General features: G+C 43.1%; 1 protein-coding gene across 2 annotated transcripts in view; it reads right to left on the bottom strand.

The window, feature by feature from the left end:
* Positions 1–15465, bottom strand: part of CAP1 (cyclase associated actin cytoskeleton regulatory protein 1) — a 51922-nt gene extending 36457 nt beyond the window's left edge. The window contains exon 1 of one of the 2 annotated variants that reach the window (XM_060784616.2): positions 15360–15465. The gene's annotated coding sequence lies outside the window, so the exon portion shown is untranslated. Of the gene's footprint in view, positions 1–15325 lie in introns of both variants that reach the window. The other variant, XM_060784615.2, reaches the window with a different exon arrangement.
* Positions 15466–18270: the final 2805 nt, after the last annotated feature.

The following is an 18270-nucleotide window of genomic DNA, read 5'->3' on the forward strand; positions in this document are numbered from 1 at the left end:
CAAGGCAAAAACGTTTTGCCCTTGCCTGCTCTATATTCTTCAGAGTAGTTTATGCCACATATGGGAACAACACAACAGGTTCATTTAACTACATTAGCTAACCACCACATCTAGCTCTCTTTCAAAGCCAACGGAGTAAGCATTGAACAGTTCATGATAGTGATTCCTAAACATTGAATATACATCATGTAAAGCAACTTTTCACCTTCTATACTGACTTCTACTAGCAAATGTCTTCCCCTCTTCTGCTATACAATGGGTAAGCAACCAATAAACATGACCTTATTGCAAGAGAGAAGACAATTCAAACCCTCAAGAACCGTAGAGGGTATCTCAAGTGACCTGATGCACTGTCATTATCCCGCCTCCACATATGTCAGAGACTGGCAGCCAAGGGCTTAAAAAGACTGGCACTGTCCATGGACCAGCCCTATGAGTAGCACTTCCACAGAAATCATTAAAATTTAAATCTAATCCTAGAACAGGGCTGGACTAGCTCCTACTCCTTCCCCCACTGGCAATGTTGATTGAAGTTGCAGCCCAACAACATCTGGAGGACTGGGTTGTTGTAGGTTTTTTCAGGCTATATGGCCATGTTCTAGAGGCATTTTCTCCTGACATTTCACCCGCATCTATGGCAAGCATCCTCAGAGGTAGTGAGGTCTGTTGGAACTAGGAAAAAGGGTATATATATCTGTGGAATGACCAGGGTGGGACAAAGGACTCTTGTCTGCTGGAGCTAGGTGTGAATGTTTCAACTGACCACCTTGATTAGCATTTGATTGCCTGGCAGTGCCTAGAGCAATCTTTTGCTGAGATGTGATTAGATGTCCTTGTTTGTTTCCTCTCTGTTGTTGTGCTGTTCTAATTTTAGAGTTTTTTAAATACTGGTAGCCAGATTTTGTTCATTTTCATGGTTTCCTCCTTTCTGTTGAAATTGTCCACATGCTTGTGGATTTCAATGGCTTCTCTGTGTAGTCTGACATGGTGGTTGTTGGAGTGGTCCAGCATTTCTGTGTTCTCAAATAATATGTTGTGTCCAGGTTGGTTCATCAGGTGCTCTGCTATGGCTGACTTCTCTAGTTGAAGTAGTCTGCAGTGCCTTTCAAGTTCCTTGATTTGTGTGTTTGGGCGCTGGGTTTGGTGGTCCCTATGTAGACTTGTCCACAGCTGCATGGTATACGGTAGACTCCTGCAGACTCCCTCCTAGAGCCCTGTCTTCAAATCATTGTGACTCCTTCCAGTATTTCATATGCTTCTCAAGGAACAGCCATAGAGAGACATTCAACTTACCTGAGTCCAAATTTTCCAAAAGCAATTGCAATACCAGTTAATTCATTCAGTCCTGCACAGGCCAAATTCGCATGCCAGGCCTACAAAATGTGCCAAGGCAAAGCAGCTGCCCAAGATGACAGACAATGGCACTCCTGTTCACGCTTTTGCACAGGATATCGGTTTCCAAGGAATGCCAAAGAACAGATCTCAACACACAAGTTTTGTTCACTGCCTCCCTCAGAGAAGCATAAAGCCTGCCCTTAGCCCACTAAAAGGGAAGCCATTTACAGTTCGCCTGCCCCCTCACCACGCTTCAAGCAAATGCTAGAAGAATGCCAGGAGCCACTGGCCAGCGAGTTTCTAATCAGTTAAATCATTTGCACAATGAATCATAGCCATCATTCGGAGCATGAATCACAACCCCAGGCTGAGAGCAAAACTCCCTTATATTGCCTTGGAAGTCTAAGGCGAAACCAGGAAATGTAAAAGACTTGGAGCCTGAAGAGGAAAAAGGCAGCATATGGAGCAATGCTTCAGGCTCCCTTGCACCCCAGATCCTAGAAAAATAAAATTAACTGCATAGCAATACTGAAGTCACAGTCTGAGTGTGGGTTGTGCTTTCCCTGCAATTTTGTTTCAAATCAACTCTTACTTACAGTGATCCTATCACCAGGTTTTCATTTATTCAGAGGTTTGTCACTGCTTTCCTTTTGAAAGCTAAGAAAGTATAGATTGCCCAAAAGCACCCATGGGTTGCTATGATTGAGAAGGGTTTGAACAGAATTCTAGCCCAGCACTCAAACCCCTGCACCATGCAATCCCAGTACAAACATTAAAGCAAATAGCCCAGAAACCACTGGCTCAACAACACAGATGAGGTGAGGCAGGGGTCCTCAAACTAAGGCTCGGGGGCTGCATACGACTCTCCAAGGTCATTTACCTCGCTAAGGGTCAACCTAAATCTGAAATGACTTGAAAGCCACAGCAACATCAACAATCTTATCTCATCAGCCAAAAGCAGGTCCACACTTCCCACTAAAATACTAATAAGTTTATATTTGTTTAAATTGTTCTTCATTTTAATTATTGTATTGTTTTTAAGTGTTTTTGCACTACAAATAAGATATGTGCAGTGTGCATAGGAATTCATTCATTTTTTTTTCCAAATTATAATCTGGCCCTCCCAACAGTTTGAGGGACTGTGACCTGGTCCTCTGTTTAAAAAGTTTGAGGACCTCTGAGGTGAGGTCTGGGCTGATTCGCTCTAAGCTGTCATGTCAATGGAGCAGCAATGCAAATACCTGTCTCCTATAAGCAGTGCCACGTGGCTAAGACCAACGAAGAAAAGCCAGTGGAGACTAGAAAGCATGGTAAGTTTACTGCAGTGTGCACCTAGAATTCCTGTTTGACACAAAATCGAAAGGTAGACAACCAAAATTAACCCCCCTGCCACACACACTTTTCTGCTACTTAAGAAGCACCACAAAAGCCAGTAAAGAGACAACCACAACTGATGCAATGTGCTGCTTCCCCTTATCACACGCCCAGAAATTCAAGAAAAAGAAGACAACTTCCTTCCTGGAAAAGACACAGCAATTCTTAACTTCCTCTTTGTAGGAAGGTGAGCAGCCTTTGCAGAAAGAGTTAACAAACTTTCATGTCAATAAGGTTTGGGTTGCACATGATCCTGAGTTGTTCATACAAAAGAGGAAAAGTTACCTATCAGAGTTGTCTGAGTACATGAATGAAGTATGGAAAGGCCAAATTATCCACAATTTGCTGTTGAAGGGGAGAATTTTTCCTGAAAGTAAGAAGTCTTCAGTGTCCCCTTCCAAACTCACTTGGAAACCAGTGCATTTCCAGAAGCAAAGAAAACTTTCATTTGTCTTGTCGAAGGTTTTCATGGCCAGAATCACTGGGTTGCTCTAAGTTTTTTGGGCTGTATGGCCATGTTCCAGAACCATTCTCTTCTGACGTTTCACCTGCATCTATGGCAGGCACCTCAGACCTCACAACCTCTGAGGATGCGGAAACGTCAGGAGAGAATGCTTCTGGAACATGGCCATACATCCCGAACAACTTACAGCAACCCAAACTTTCAAGTGTTCCTCAATTTGAAGCACAGCAGAAAAGAAGGAACCCTACAATTATAAAAAAGGACAAGCAAACAGGTGCTCCTGCATTAGTCCTGGACCCTATAAGACCCTACAGATCTGACACAAAGATAGAATTTCTCAATCAATGACATAATCTCAGATGTTGGAAAAAGGGCTTTTTAAAAACCTAAAATAAAATTGGATAATAATTGCAAGGCAGTTTACCCACATTTGATGGCTAAGAGCATTCTCTCTTACCTCAGAGCAAGGATTTCCAACCCCAGTCACAAAAATATTTGCTTGCTCAATTCTACTTGAATGGCCTCAAACATACAACCAATTGCCTTTTAGTTTATTTCTGCCTGTTCATATACTGAAGACCCAGGCACACTGAAGTCACGTGACAAGCTGCTGTTTAGATACTGGCAAACAGCATAAAGGCCATAGTTTCCCATCCTAGCCACCTTTCTACTAGATCGGCGGTTCCCAACTTGTGGTCCATGGACTACCAGTGGTCTGCAAAAACTAAAATATGGTCCACAGACTCACCATTACACTGTTGCAAATAGAGCGACTGGTCTCACGAAACCCTCTTAGAGCCGCCGCAAACTAGCATTTTGGGAGAGCAAACTGTGCCAGCACGGTCGATGACGTCGAAGACTCCGCCTCTTTCTCCGCGTGTGCATGGTTTTCCCTTTGCTAGGGCAGCGATGCGAGCGTACTCTCGCTGTTGAATTCTGTCAACAGCGAGAGTACGCTCGCATCGCTGCCCTAGCAAAGGGAAAACCACGCGCGCACGGAGAAATAGGCAGAGAAATAGACGGAGTCTTCGACGTCATCGGCCGTGCTGGCACAGTTTGCTCTCCCAAAACGCTAGTTTGCGGCGGCTCTTATATTGAAGAGTCTAATTAAATATGGTTTTCTGTGGGTGAGCAGATAGTGACTACTGGATGGCATATGCTCTTATCAGAAACTAGAGCTGATGTGGTCTATTCAATGCAATTTTCTGAATCAGCACCTCAAATAACCAAACAAAATCTAAAGTTGACCAAAAACTGATTTGTAACCCTTTTGATACTAATGTTGGAGAGTGGTAAAAAAAAAAAAAGTTAGGAACCAGTGTGCTAAATGGACAAAGGCTTCATGTCACCCTGAAGATGTCAAGCTATCAAGTAAGCCTTTGGTCCACTCAACCAGTTCTTTTCCCTACTCTATGTCACAATACTGCAAGGAACCCAGTTTCATGATGACTTAGATAGGTCGTTTTGCTACAGTCGTTCTCTTAGAATCCAGTTACTCGTGGGAGTGCTGGAAAGACAAAGGATCAAGTTTTCCTCCCACCTGATTTCCTGTAGTGAGTGAGAAAATAAGGCTTCGAAATCTATTATTTTAGACCACAAGAGTTTAAAATAGTTTTGTGTGGGCAGGCTGTGCAATAGGAATTTTCTCAAAGGCTAAGGCTGTGTCAAATCTAGCAGGAGAAAGGTTTCCTTGCTTTTGGAAGAGGCTTCAGTGAACTGGCCCGTTTTTCTGCAAGATGGCACAAAAGTGCATGTAAAAGTGAACATCAGAACATGGGTTAATCTGTTCTTGCTCCCAACAAGAACATGACAGCCAAGATCCATGATCCATGTCGAGAGATGCAATCTCATGTTCTGATAAAGGCATTTCATATTTACAGGTTCAAGGGGTTTCATATCTACGTCATTAGCTAGTGCAGTAGCTGATTTTTTTTATAATCTTATAAAAACTTGCAATAAGGGAGAACATTAGAATCAAGGTGACAATCCTTCATATTCCTCATCAGCTTTGTGAATGTGATGACAACAGAAAGCATACTCCTTTGCTCTGAGTCTCTATGTGTATTTCATTAAACTAATTCCTAAGTAGATTCTGGTTAATGGAGCAGACAAGAGGTGCCATTCGCCCCTACTGAGCCCTGCTGCATTCCATATGGGCCTGATCGGATTAGAGTCCCATTGCCCTCTGACTTGATTGAGTTTCAGATACAGGGATTACTTGCAATTTGAAAGCTCAGGCACAGAGTCCCTTCCAACCCGGAGGAATTTGACAAGCTGTTGCAAGCCTTCCTGCAGTGGAACATGGGGCCTCTTTAGGTGTGAGCTGCTATGGAGATAGCTCCTGAACACCAGGAAGCCCATGTCAGCTTGCAAAATGCCAGACTTCCCTAGTTTCCTCTTGAGGTTTGACAGAGGCAGTTTGTAACACACGCACAGTAACAGAATCAGAGGCCAGTTCTCAGACTATAGCTATGGATGATTGAGAAGGCCCTCCTCGTGTTTGAAGGACATTAACAATCAATTTAAGGCAAACACAAGTAGGAAATCAACCAGCTTGCAAGGACATATCCATGCACCCTTACATCTAGTGTCACATAACCATGGTTTGCACTCATCACTATCAAGACAACAGATCATGGCTAAGATCTCAAAAGCACAATGAAATTATGGTTTAGTTTCACTGCACCTTAGAAAGTAAACCTAGACAGCCATGAGACATGTAAGTTGAGGGTTACAAGAATTACTTTAGCAGTGGTTAATATTTAGCCATGATTAAGACATGCCATTTTTTCAAACACTTCAAGACAACGTTTTCCTGCTAATTTAAGGCCAATCCGGAATTATGATTTACGCAAAAAAAAAACCCAAAAAACCCCTCTAACAAAAACAAATAAACAAAACAAACCCTGTTAAATATATCTGCATATAGGGGCCAAGTGGTTTGATATAGAGTTGATCCATTTCATTCTTTCTCAGCAACTTTTCATGAAACAGCCCTTTGCTGAGAATAACTTTTCATCTATATATCTAGTAACTGCTAAGTGGTTCTCAGATATGGCGTATTCAAACACTTAAACATTCTTCAAGTACTGATTGCAAGAGACAGCAAACAAGATCTTTTTTTAAGAACTCAAATTCTGGTACATTTTGTTGCTAAAGCTACTGCAACTCAGACTAGCAATGTCTCGGGCAGGAATTTAAGAGCCACAGGGCAAGGAGGTGGTCAAACAAGTTGAGTTTTGTTTTGGTATTTTTGGTCACACTACACTACAGCTTTTAGAAAAACGTTTAATAACATCCAAGTTATAAAGCTAAACCTCTCAAATACACAACCATGGCACACAAAGAGATGCCTAGACATATTTTAGATCTCAAGATCTGACAGGAACTATTACCTTTATCCTAACAGACCAGTGCAACAAGCTTGTTCCTCCTATTTCAGGAGTAAGCTATCAACACAATGCCTAACCGGACCCAAACCAACAGACATGGCCCCTTTGGGGAGGACTATCAGCAGATGCGCCTGCCTAAGGGGTGAGATCCACTGTGAGGAGCTGCTATAAAGCAAGCCCAAGTTTTTGCAAACACCAGAATTGAGCTTGCCCTCAGTTAATCTCCTGATGCTGTGGATCACTAAACAGAGGTTACCCAAGTTTAACTTGAGCTCTAATGAGTATTCCCTCTAGGAAGAGAATGCAGAAACATTCACATTAAAATATTCCACTCTGACGCATTGCAAAAAACATTTTATTGCCCACTGCCAAACATTAATTCAGGAAGTTGTCAGAATTGAGTTTGGGGCCATTTCCTGTTTAATGGAGCACATCTGGATGCAAAGCCCCAAGCTTCAGCAGAATAAGCGCACTTGGGAATGGTTATTGCTTCTTAGGCATTTCAGCTACCTGCTTTCATTTGGATATTATGTCTAGGCAAGAAAGAGAAACAAATACTCCCTCCTTCTTTCACCCCTTCATGCTTAATGTTGGAACATCTGTCTCACTCAACTCATGACTCAGTAGAAACAGCCCTATTCTCATAACTCCAAAGTAACTGGTATGAAAAGTGCTTGAGAAGCAAAGTACCAAAATGCTGTATAGTAAAAGGCAGAAGGCTGCCACATTTGTAGGGACGTGGTGCCTATTTGAGAGCAGAGACTCTAATCGCAATTACATCTAACATAGCTGCCTTGCTGGACCAGACCTAGAGCCAGGTAATCCAGCATTCTGTTTCATCAGAGAGAAAGAATATGGCATCAGTAATTTCTCAAGTAGGCTATGGCTGAAATCATTATCCTCTCCCCCATTCGCTCTCAGTATCCAATCTTCAAGTACAAAGGACTATCCCTGGGCATCTAAGGCCCATACACTTATCAAAGTTAACAGACCACAGCCTCCATATAGCCATAACTATTAAGACTACTATATATCACTAAATCTTGTGGAAGAGGATTTCATAAATTAATCACACTAGCCTCATAAAAACAGCCATAAAGGTTAGTAATCTTTTAAAAAACTGACTTGGCAATTGCCTGTGTAAGAAAGCTCCCTCCCAGACGACAAACATTCAAAGAAATTCTATAATTGCTTCTAGTTCAACATTTTTTAAGTAAAACATTGATAATATGTTAATCCTTTTCAAATTATTTGTGTAATTGTTACATATTGCCATCGGGAAATATACAGCTTTGAAATTGGGTCCATTTGGAACATTCTGCACTAGACTCTTAGCCTAATAACAAAAATCAGCCTGTAGTATGTAAAGTGGGAAATGAGGGAGAGATCATTATGTTCACTCTTCTATTAGTCAAGCCGAGCAGCTGCATTTTGTACCAACTTGAGCTTCCAGATCACCGACAGAGGAAAGCCAATGTAGAGGGCGTTACAGTAGTCCAGTCTTGAGATGACCGTGGCCTGGATCACCGTAGCTAGGTCGTCCCTGGACAGGTAGGGGGCCAGCCGTCTAGCCTGCTGCAGATGAAAGAAGGCGGTTCTGCTAACGACGGAGACCTGGGCCTCCATCGTCAGCAGAGGGTCCAAAAGGACTCCCAGACTCTTTACCAATGATGACGGGCGTAGCGCCTCGCCATCCAGGGTAGGCAGCTGGATGTCCCCACTGCCCGGTCGACCCAGCCATAGGATCTCCGTCTTTGCTGGATTCACCCTCAACCTGCTGGCACACAGCCATCCAGTAACGGCCTCAAGGCACTGATGGAAACAATTGGGTACAGAGTCCGGTCGGCCTTCCATCTTCAGCACCAGCTGAGTGTCATCGGTGTACTGATAACACTCAAGCCCAAAACCTCGAACCAGCTGAGCAAGTGGTTGCATATAGATGTTAAATAACGGAGGGGAGAGAATGGCCCCCTGAGGAACCCCACAAGATAGAGGGGACCTCTCAGAGACCAGGCCTCCCCTCTCCACTCGCTGTCCACAGTTGTGAAGAAAGAAGGACAGCCAGTTTAAAGCTGTCCCCGAGTCCAGCAACAGCAAGGGAGATATTCATGACACCTACAGATTCTGAGTCGTTCAAGGGTTTATTTATTCATTTAAAAGTTTTGTATACCGACCTTCTCACCTCTCTTGAGGGTCTCAGACCGGTTTCCAACCATAAAATCACATACAGTCAATAAAACATCATAATTCATATTACAATAAAACAGCAATTACATTCAATAACTACAATGGTCAGTCGTCAGGGTTTCACAGACTCTGAGATGGAGGAGGAGGGAGAAGAGGTTTGAAACGGGTTACTCAGGAGCAAGAGGCAGATGAAGAATGGGAAAGGAAGCGGATCCATGAAATAATTAATGCTCCCCCGGAGGAAGACTTCATGGGGTTCACAGGGAGTGATGGGGCTGAGAGTGATAACGAAGAGGAGGATGGGCTAGACTGGACCCGTGTGCAGGAAATCAGAGACATATGTACTCAACCCACATCAAGTGAGAAGTTTGAGGGGTTTTCAGAAGACTGGCAACCTGGTAATACATGGGGTGATCTAAGTCTTGATAGGCGCTGGAAGAGTTGGAGGGACGGGCGGTGGCGAGCAGCTGTGGAAGCTAAAGCACCTGAGAGTGATGAAGACAGGGTGGGGACCAGTTCATCATCTGATGATGAGTTATAGGATAAAAGAAGGTATCAAAGTAGGCAAAGTGTTGAATTGGGCTTGGGACTTTGTTGCTGCCATTACTTTCGCCTTGGGTCCTGGGACTGCAGATCGCTGTGCTTCCGTGTTTCTACTGACTGGAATCCTGTGAGTGCTGACTTCTACTTCCTTGCTGACTTCGGATTGTTTCTGGACGACGACATCGCATTTTGGACTCCAACTTCTGCTTTTGGACGTGCTTCGACTTTGGACTGTTTCCTGACTACGTTTTTGCTTGCTTCCACCTTGCTACCTTCTGTTTTGTGAACTCTGTGATTTTGAAGCAGTTTGCTCCAGTATAATCGGATTATTCTCCAAGTTGCGTTTTTTGCTTAGCAGTTGCTACAGACTTTGTTTTCTTGCTAGATACACTGAGTTAAGTGTTTCTAAACTATTTTTGTTACTTTAATAATCCTTGTTTGGATCTTTTACTTGTGTATGGCTCCTTTAAGGCTTCTGGTTCATGACAGTTAACATGCCATGTACAACATTGCCTTCTAACTACACTTTATATCCACAGCAAGGTAAATATAACTGAATAGCATTTGTTATATTTCCATTGTTGCCTTTACAGTAGTGAGCTCAAGTCGAATGGTGCACTTTCTTCCTTTATCCACATAAACTCTATAAATGAGCATTCTTCACCATTATAGATATGGCAGCTAGAACATTACACAGGTTCCTAAAGGTCAGGAAGGGGTGAAGGCACGCTTCTGGAGTGCACATGTTGTAGTAGAGCCTGTTAGTAACACTGCAAGTGGTAGTATGGGTGTCAGAAGGGAGAAAAGGAGTGCTAGTGAGCAAGAGCTAGATGAGGAACAGCAGAGGGATCCGGGATATACTTATGTCACCTACCGACAAAAACTCCTTCGAAAGGTTTTCTGAGAGCGAAGGGTTAATGAGTGAGGAGGAGGAAGGAGATTCAGTGGATGTGAATAGGAGAACTAAGAGGGTTACTCGGGAGCAGGAATCGGATGAGGAGCGACAGAGGAAGAAGATCCGGGATATACTTACTGCTCCCACAGACGAAGAGTCTTTCATGGGTCAGATAGCAATACTATTACGCTAATGCTAGCAAAGCAAATGCATAATATGCTCTTCAATAACAAAAATGGACAATTTACGATCTGCAAACCATGAGGAGCCTGTGGATTTCTCTCATGTAGACAAAAGGCTGCCATTAGTCACCTCACATTCAAAAACATCCCTCCAAGGCAACTAAGTTCAGAGCCACCCCTCATATAATCACTACGATCATAAGGAACTATTTTCCATTCAATGTCCAAACTGCCACTTTATCCAAATCAACTGGTTCTGTATAGACCAGTATTTCTTAATCTCTACTTCTCCAGGTGTTGTGGATTTCAGTCCCCAGAAATCCCAGCCAACTCACTAGCTGTTCAGAATTGTGAGAGCTGAAATCCCAAACATCTGGAGGAGCAGAGTTTGAGAAATACTGGTGTAGACTGTCATATCACTTTAATAATACTCAATTGGCAACCAAAATTTTATTTGCAAAGGATAAAGACCTTCCTCCGTATCACTGTTGCCAATGGAAAACTGACCTACCCATCCACTATCACATTCTCTTCCATTCACTTTGACAACTGCATAACAGTAAAAGGAAACCAGATCCAAAGATTAATCTTAGATGTCTATACTTGGCTATTCTTAGATGTCTATGTTTGTCAGCAGTTGATAATTACTAGTACAATACCTGCTGTAAAATCTGCATTCTTGTTCCAGGATATAAAATTTCATATTTAATGTAATATATTGGTATATTTATAAACCTTTAGTCTACTCAAGAACAGAAAACAGGATGTTGGAGGACAGGAAAAGAGATTTAAAGATGGGCTCAAAGCCAACCTTAAAAACTCTGGCATATACACTGAGAACTGGGAAGCCCTGGCCCTTGAGAACTCCAGCTGGAGGTCAGCTGTGACCAGCAGTGCTGCAGAATTTGAAGAGGCGCGAATGGAGGGTGAAAGAGAGAAACGTGCCAAGAGATAGGTGCATCAGGCCAACCCCGACCGAGACCACCTTCCACCTGGAAACCAATGCCCTCACTGCAGGAGAAGATGCAGATCAAGAATAGGGCTTGATCTGCATCGGACCCACCAGAACACGATCCTGGAAGACTATCCTACTCGGCCAACGAGGGATTGCCTAAGTAAGTAAGGTAACCATCTTAATATGAGTTTCTGACAAAGGTTTATTTCTAAAGATGCTCTTCGTCCAAAAGGTTCTCTCTCCAACAGAAAATTATGTAGAGCCTTCCATGCTTCCACATGATCAGCAGAAACATGGCAATATATTTGACCTGAACAGCCATAGGCACCCTAAGGCACACATACAAAAAGTTCTTAATTCTAGCCACACCATTTGTAAGTAGTGGCAATGGATTTCGGTACTAATGTATAAAAAGGAATGCACAGTGCAGACCGGAAAATATTTGCAGTTCTTATAAACCAAGGCAATTTCTACCTCAGAGAAAACCTTATATATTTCCAGAAGATTTATTTTTAAAGCCTTTGTTCACATTTTTGCCAGACCAGTGGCATGTTAATCTGAAATCCTTGCAGTGTTTAGATAACCTTATTGCTAACTGGTCCAGAACGCACGAGAAAGGACGCCCAACTACACTAGAGAAAAAGAAGCATTCTGCACAACTTGGAGGCTTGCCATGTCAAGGAGGCTCCTGACACAGCAATTCTAAGGCTGCAGTGAGAGCCCCAATGAGTGCAATGGGAACTTGCTCTAGAGAATGCACTCCCCACGGCCAGATAGGCATCTGGAAATATTAAATATTCCTCCCCACTTGCAGTCAAGCCCTTACTAGTATCTTGTCCCTTATGAAGGCAAATAAGACTATCAAGCATGATGGTGGGGAGGGATATTACCTGAGTCTGCCTTATCCAAATTCTTGGGAACAGAAGTGTGTTCAATTATGGGTTTTCTTTCAGATTTTGTAATATCTGTATATACACAATGAAATACCTTGTAGATGAGACTCAAGTCTCAACATGAAATTCTTAAACACTTTATCCAAAATGTTTAGAGCCAGAAGTGTTGGATTTTCTTTCAGATTGAGATATCTTGCAGATGGGACCCAAGTCAAAACATGAAATGCATTGATGTTTCATAGACACCTTCCTGGACACATAGGTTATTGGATGTGCTCTCTCTGTGTGTGTTGTAGCTGTAAAAATAAGGAGGCAGATTGCTGATGATTTTAGCAGATAATGTTTTAACTTATTCATTTTAATATATATATCCATAGATTTTATAGGTGTTATATATGAATGCTGATTAGGATGGTTCCATATCCTGGACTTTCCACTTTTAAAGTTTATATTCCTGGTCTGTGATTGTAATAATAAATATCTACTGGAAACATAGGTCATTTGATGCTATGTGTGTGTGTGTGTGTGTGTGTGTGTGTGTGTAATGTTCATTTGTGGGGATCTCATAACTCAAAAACCACTGGACGAAATGACACCAAATTTGGCCACAAGACACCTACTAACCCAAGGAGTGACCATCACTCAAAAAAAAAAAAACCCAGCGAAAAGAACTTTAAAATCCAAAAAATCTAGAAGACGACACAGCGCACGCATGCAAACAACTTTCCTGGCCCTGCCCCCTCCTGCGCGAGGACATAGCAAGTGCGAAAGGCATCACTGACTATCCTCCCCTTCTGGCCTGAGCAGGAGATAAGAACGGACAGCACAATGGTGGGTCTGGCACAAGGGGAGGGGGAGCCTCATCTGCACCCAGGGAAGGAAGGAGAGAAGGAAAGAAGGAGAGAAAGAGGGAGAGAAGGAAAGAAGGAAAGAGAGAAGGAAGGAGGGAAAGAAAGAGCTAAGGAAGGAATAAAAGAAAGAGGTAGAGAAGGAAGAAAGGAGAAAAAGAGGAAGGGAAAGAAAAAGGGGGAAAAGGAAGGAAAGGAAAGGAGGAGAGAAGAAAACAAGGGAAGGAAGGAAAGAAAGAGGAAGGGAAGGTTGGCCACAGCAACGTGTGATGGGTACAGCTAGTATATGTATGTGTGTGTGTTGCAGCTATAATTATAAGGAGGCAGCTTGCAGATGAAGCTGCAAAAAAATTGAATTTCTGGTTTTAATGTCAACGTGTTTTTAAAAGAACTCTTGATTTCAATGTTTTATACTCCTGGTCTGTGACTGTAATAAATCTCTCTTTACTGGACACATAGGTCATTTGATGCAATATGTGTGTGTATGTGTGTGTATATACATTCCACATATTTCATAGGACAAATATGTACAAATAACCAGGCCACCTGATGCACGATATATATGTATATTTAAAAACGTGTATGAGGCAAACGCTGGCATACACTGAAACTCTTAAAATGCAAAGTAGGCCTGCCTCAGGGTGCATCGATACCAGGCATGGGAATTATTAATTTCATTAACAATTTAATTGCATTGGTTTCATCCTAGGATTTGCCATTTAGGGAGATGCATGTAAAACTCTCATCCAGAAAACTCCAATGTCTTCAGAAACAATACACCCAAGGATCCCATAGGATGCTGCCATAGCACTTGAAGTGGAATCAGTGCTATCAATTTGAAACTGTCCTTAATCCACCTTGGGTCTATTATGGTGCAGCGTCTTCAAGGAGGGCTGTTCAGATTACATATTATGTGAATATTACATATTGTGTGACAGTGAGCACACAACCCAACATCCACCCATTACCACACATATTTCAATCCAGTTGATTAATAAACATTAGAACTTCTGTATACATTTCTACATTTTTAAATACAAAGGGAAGTACCTGCTATAAAGTATGGCCTGTGGACCCATAACTGCTGACAGTAACAGAATGGAGAAAGACTCAGATGAAAAATGACTTTTCAGCCAACATGTCTTTTTTGACACAAGTTTTCTACTCCTTCCTTCGCTCTGATGTGCAAGATTCTTTATGAATGATCCTTGCCAGTTTAATCACCCATCTAAAAGTTTGGAAGGTGACTGGAAAAAAGCCAGGATATTAATTTGCAGAGCTCATTTGGTTTGCCTTGTCGATTGTCCCTGAACCTTTTGCCATCAGCATGTAGAATTGGTAGTAGTAGTAATAACAACACCTTATTTATATCCCGCCCTTCTCTCACCCCGAAGGGGACTCAGGACGGATCACAGTACATATACACGGCAAACATTCAATGCCGCCTTGTATAGACAATACACAGACAGACAGAACAGAGAAGGTGGTTTGTTTCAGCTCTTTGGTGCCATGGAAGGTTGGGCTCAAGTCCAGGGGGTGCTGTTGATCTATCCCAGTGGTTCTCAACCTGTGGGTCCCCAGGTGTTTTGGCCTACAACTCCCAGGAATCCCAGCCAGTTTACCAGCTGTTAGGATTTCTGGGAGTTGAAGGCCAACACACATACAGGGAGGGCCGACACTGGCCCCATGTCTGATCTACACTGTGGAGGGAATGCAGTTTGGTACTTGAACTGCCATGGCTCAATGCTGTGGAATGATGGGATTTGTAATCTCACAAGCCAAAAAGTGCAGGTGCCTCAACAAACCCCAGGATTGCATTGTATTGAGCCATGGCAATTGGAGAAAGAGTCCAATTGCCTTCTTCTCCAGTGTAGACGCAGCCTAAGCCATCCACGTGGTCGGTTTGGGAGGATTTCGGTTAAGAGACATTCAGCCTGCACCATTCTTGAGTTAGAACAGCCATGGGCAAACTTAGGCCCTCCAGGTGTTTTGGACTTCAACTCCCACAATTCCTGACAGCCTCAGGCCCTTTCCTTTTCCACCTCAGCCGCTTAAGGAAGAGGCCTGAGTTTGTCAGGAATTGTGGGAGTTGAAGTCCAAAACACCTGGAGGGCCCAAGTTTGCCCATGCCTGAGTTAGAACGTGAATGGTGTTTCCATGTAAACCCCGCAGAGGTCTCCCCTTGCTCTAGCCGCCTTCCTTCCTCACTACCCACCCAGGCCTGCAGCCCCCTCCATCCCTCCCCGCCTGGGCCTCACCTCAGCCGGAGCCTCACGGGAGTGGCTGCCTCACCTCTCGCCCAGCACTCGTCTCCTCCACTTCCGCCTGGAGACGCCCAGCAACCCTCTCCGCTCCACTTCCGGCCTGGCACCGGAAATAGGCTCGAGTGAGTGAGAGACGGAGAAGGAGAAGACGGGCGAGGAGAAAGGGGGCGGTGTAACGCCTTAGCCACGCCCCCTACCGTTTGGGATTGGCTGAGACTCTTCAGCGCCTTACGAAAGGCGGAGGGGGCGTGGCTTTTGGGGTGGGACAAGCCCCGCCCGAAAGGGGCGCGGCCAACTTTGAAAAATATGATTGACAGCCAGCAACGATGAAAACGGTCAGCAAGCAGAACAGACAGAAGCTTCAATAAAATCATAAGAGTCCCAGTTAGAAGAGGCCTTGTTGGCTATCCAGTGCAACCCCATTCTGCCAAGAAGCAGGAAAATCTCATTCAAAGCACCCCTGACAGATGGCCCTCTAGCATCTGCTTAAAAGCCTCCAAAGAAGGAGCATCCACCACACTCCGGGGCAGAGAGTTCCACTGATGAACAGCTCTCACAGTTAGGAAGTTGAGTTGTGACTTTTCCGGGCTATATGTTCTGGCTTTTCCGGGCTATATGAGAGCTGGACCTTAGGGAAGGCTGAGCGAAGGAAGATCGATGCTTTTGAGCTGTGGTGTTGGAGGAAAGTTCTGAGAGTGCCTTGGACTGCGAGAAGATCCAACCAGTCCATCCTCCAGGAAATAAAGCCCGACTGCTCATTGGAGGGAAGGATACTAGAGACAAAGTTGAAGTACTTTGGCCACATCATGAGGAGACGGCAAAGCCTAGAGAAGACAATTATGCTGGGGAAAGTGGAAGGCAAAAGGAAGAGGGGCCGACCAAGGACAAGATGGATGGATGGCATCCTTGAAGTGACTGGACTGACCTTGAAGGAGCTGGGGGTGGTGACGGCTGACAGGGAGCTCTGGCGTGGACTGGTCCATGAGGTCACGAAGAGTCGGAGACGACTGAACGAATGAACAACAACAATGTTCCAGAAGCATTCTCTCCTGACGGTTCACCCACATCTCTGATATTGTTGTTTTTAAATTGTGTTTAAATTGTGTTAGATTTTAGCCTGTTCTTGTAAGCCGCTCTGAGCCCCAAGGGAGAGCAGTCATTGTCCGTAGACACCTCCAAGGTCATGTGGCTGGCATGACTGCATGGAGTTCCGTTACCTTCCCGCGGTACCTATTCATCTTCACACATTTGCATGTTTTAGATCGGCTAGATTTGCAGAAGCTGGGGCTAACAGCGGGAGCTCACCCTGCTTCCCACATTTGAACTTGCAACCTTTCGATCAGCTAGTTCAGCCGCTCAGCACTTTAATCCACTGTGCCACCAGAGGCTTCCATTTGAGGATTGTAATAATAAAAATAAGAATAATAAAAGTACAATAATAAAATAAAATTATAATATAATATTATACACACACACACACATATAGTATACTAACCGTCCCCTGCCACGCATTGCTGTGGCCCAGTCTGGTGATCTAGAAAATAAAATAACGAGAACGTGTTGGTTTCTAATATATATAATTTCTTTATGCTTGTGGGTAAACATTATTTCTTGTTGTTTCTTTGTCAGTGTTGATGTAGAGATTGTCTGGTTTGCCTACTCTGAAACATACAACATATAATTGTCCTTTTCTAGGGGCCCCTTTCAAATCTATGATACTATCTCTCTCTGTGTGTGTGAATCATATCTATCTATCTATATCTATGGCTGGGTGACCCTTTGTCAGGAGGGCTTTAATTACATTTTCTTGCCCTGTTGAAGGAAGTTGGACTGGATGGCCTTAAGTATTTCTTTTTGGTCATGGGGGTTGTGTGTGGGAAGTTTGGCCCAATTCTGTTGTTGCTGGAGTTCAGAATGCTCTTTGATTGTAGGTGAACTATAAATCCCAGTAACTACAACTCCCAAATGTCAAGGTCTATTTCTCCCAAACTCCATCTGTGTTCATATTTGGGCAAATGGAATATTTGCGCCAAGTTTGATCCAGATTCATCATTGTTTGAGTCCACAGTGCTTTCTGGATATATGTGAACTACATCTCCCAAACTCAAGGTCAATGCCCACCAAACCCTTCTAGTGTTTTCTGTTGGTCATGGGAGTTCTGTGTGCCAAGATAGGTTCAGTTCCTTTGTTGGTGGAGTTCAGAATGCTCTTTGATTGTAGATGAACTATAAATCCCAGCAACTACAACTCCCAAATGATAAAATCCTTTTTTTTTTTTTAGTGATGGTCACTCCTTGGGTTAGTAGGTGTCTTGTGGCCAAATTTGGTGTCAATTCCCCCAGTGGTTTTTGAGTTCTATTAATCCCACAAACAAACATTACATTTTTATTTATATAGATAATGTAATATTACAAATACTATATTACTATTATATAATTTCTTGGCAGGGATTAACAATAAAAATAATCAAAATATAATAAACTAATATTATATTACTATAAGAGATCACGAAGAGTCGGAGAAGACTGAATGATGAATGAACAACAAAATATAATAACAACAATATCATAAACATAATAATTATATATTACTATTATAAAATTTCCTGGCAGGAATATAATAAAAATAAAATAAAATATCAAAATATAATAATCATATTGTATTTTATGTTGCTGTTCATTCATTCAGTCATTTCCGACTCTTCGTGACCTCATGGACCAGCCCACACCAGAGCTCCCTGTCGGCCGTCACCTCCCCCAGCTCCTTCAAGGTCAATCCAGTCACTTCAAGGATGCCATCCATCCATCTTGCCCTTGGTCGGGTACTCTTTTCCCCAGCATCACTGCCTTCTCCAAGCTTTCCTGTCTTCTTATTATGTGGCCAAAGTACTTCATCTTTGCCTCTACTATCCTTCCCTCCAATAAGCAGTCGGGCTTTAT

The sequence above is a fragment of the Anolis sagrei genome, chromosome X (assembly GCF_037176765.1).
Source record: "Anolis sagrei isolate rAnoSag1 chromosome X, rAnoSag1.mat, whole genome shotgun sequence".
Lineage (NCBI taxonomy): Eukaryota > Metazoa > Chordata > Lepidosauria > Squamata > Dactyloidae > Anolis > Anolis sagrei.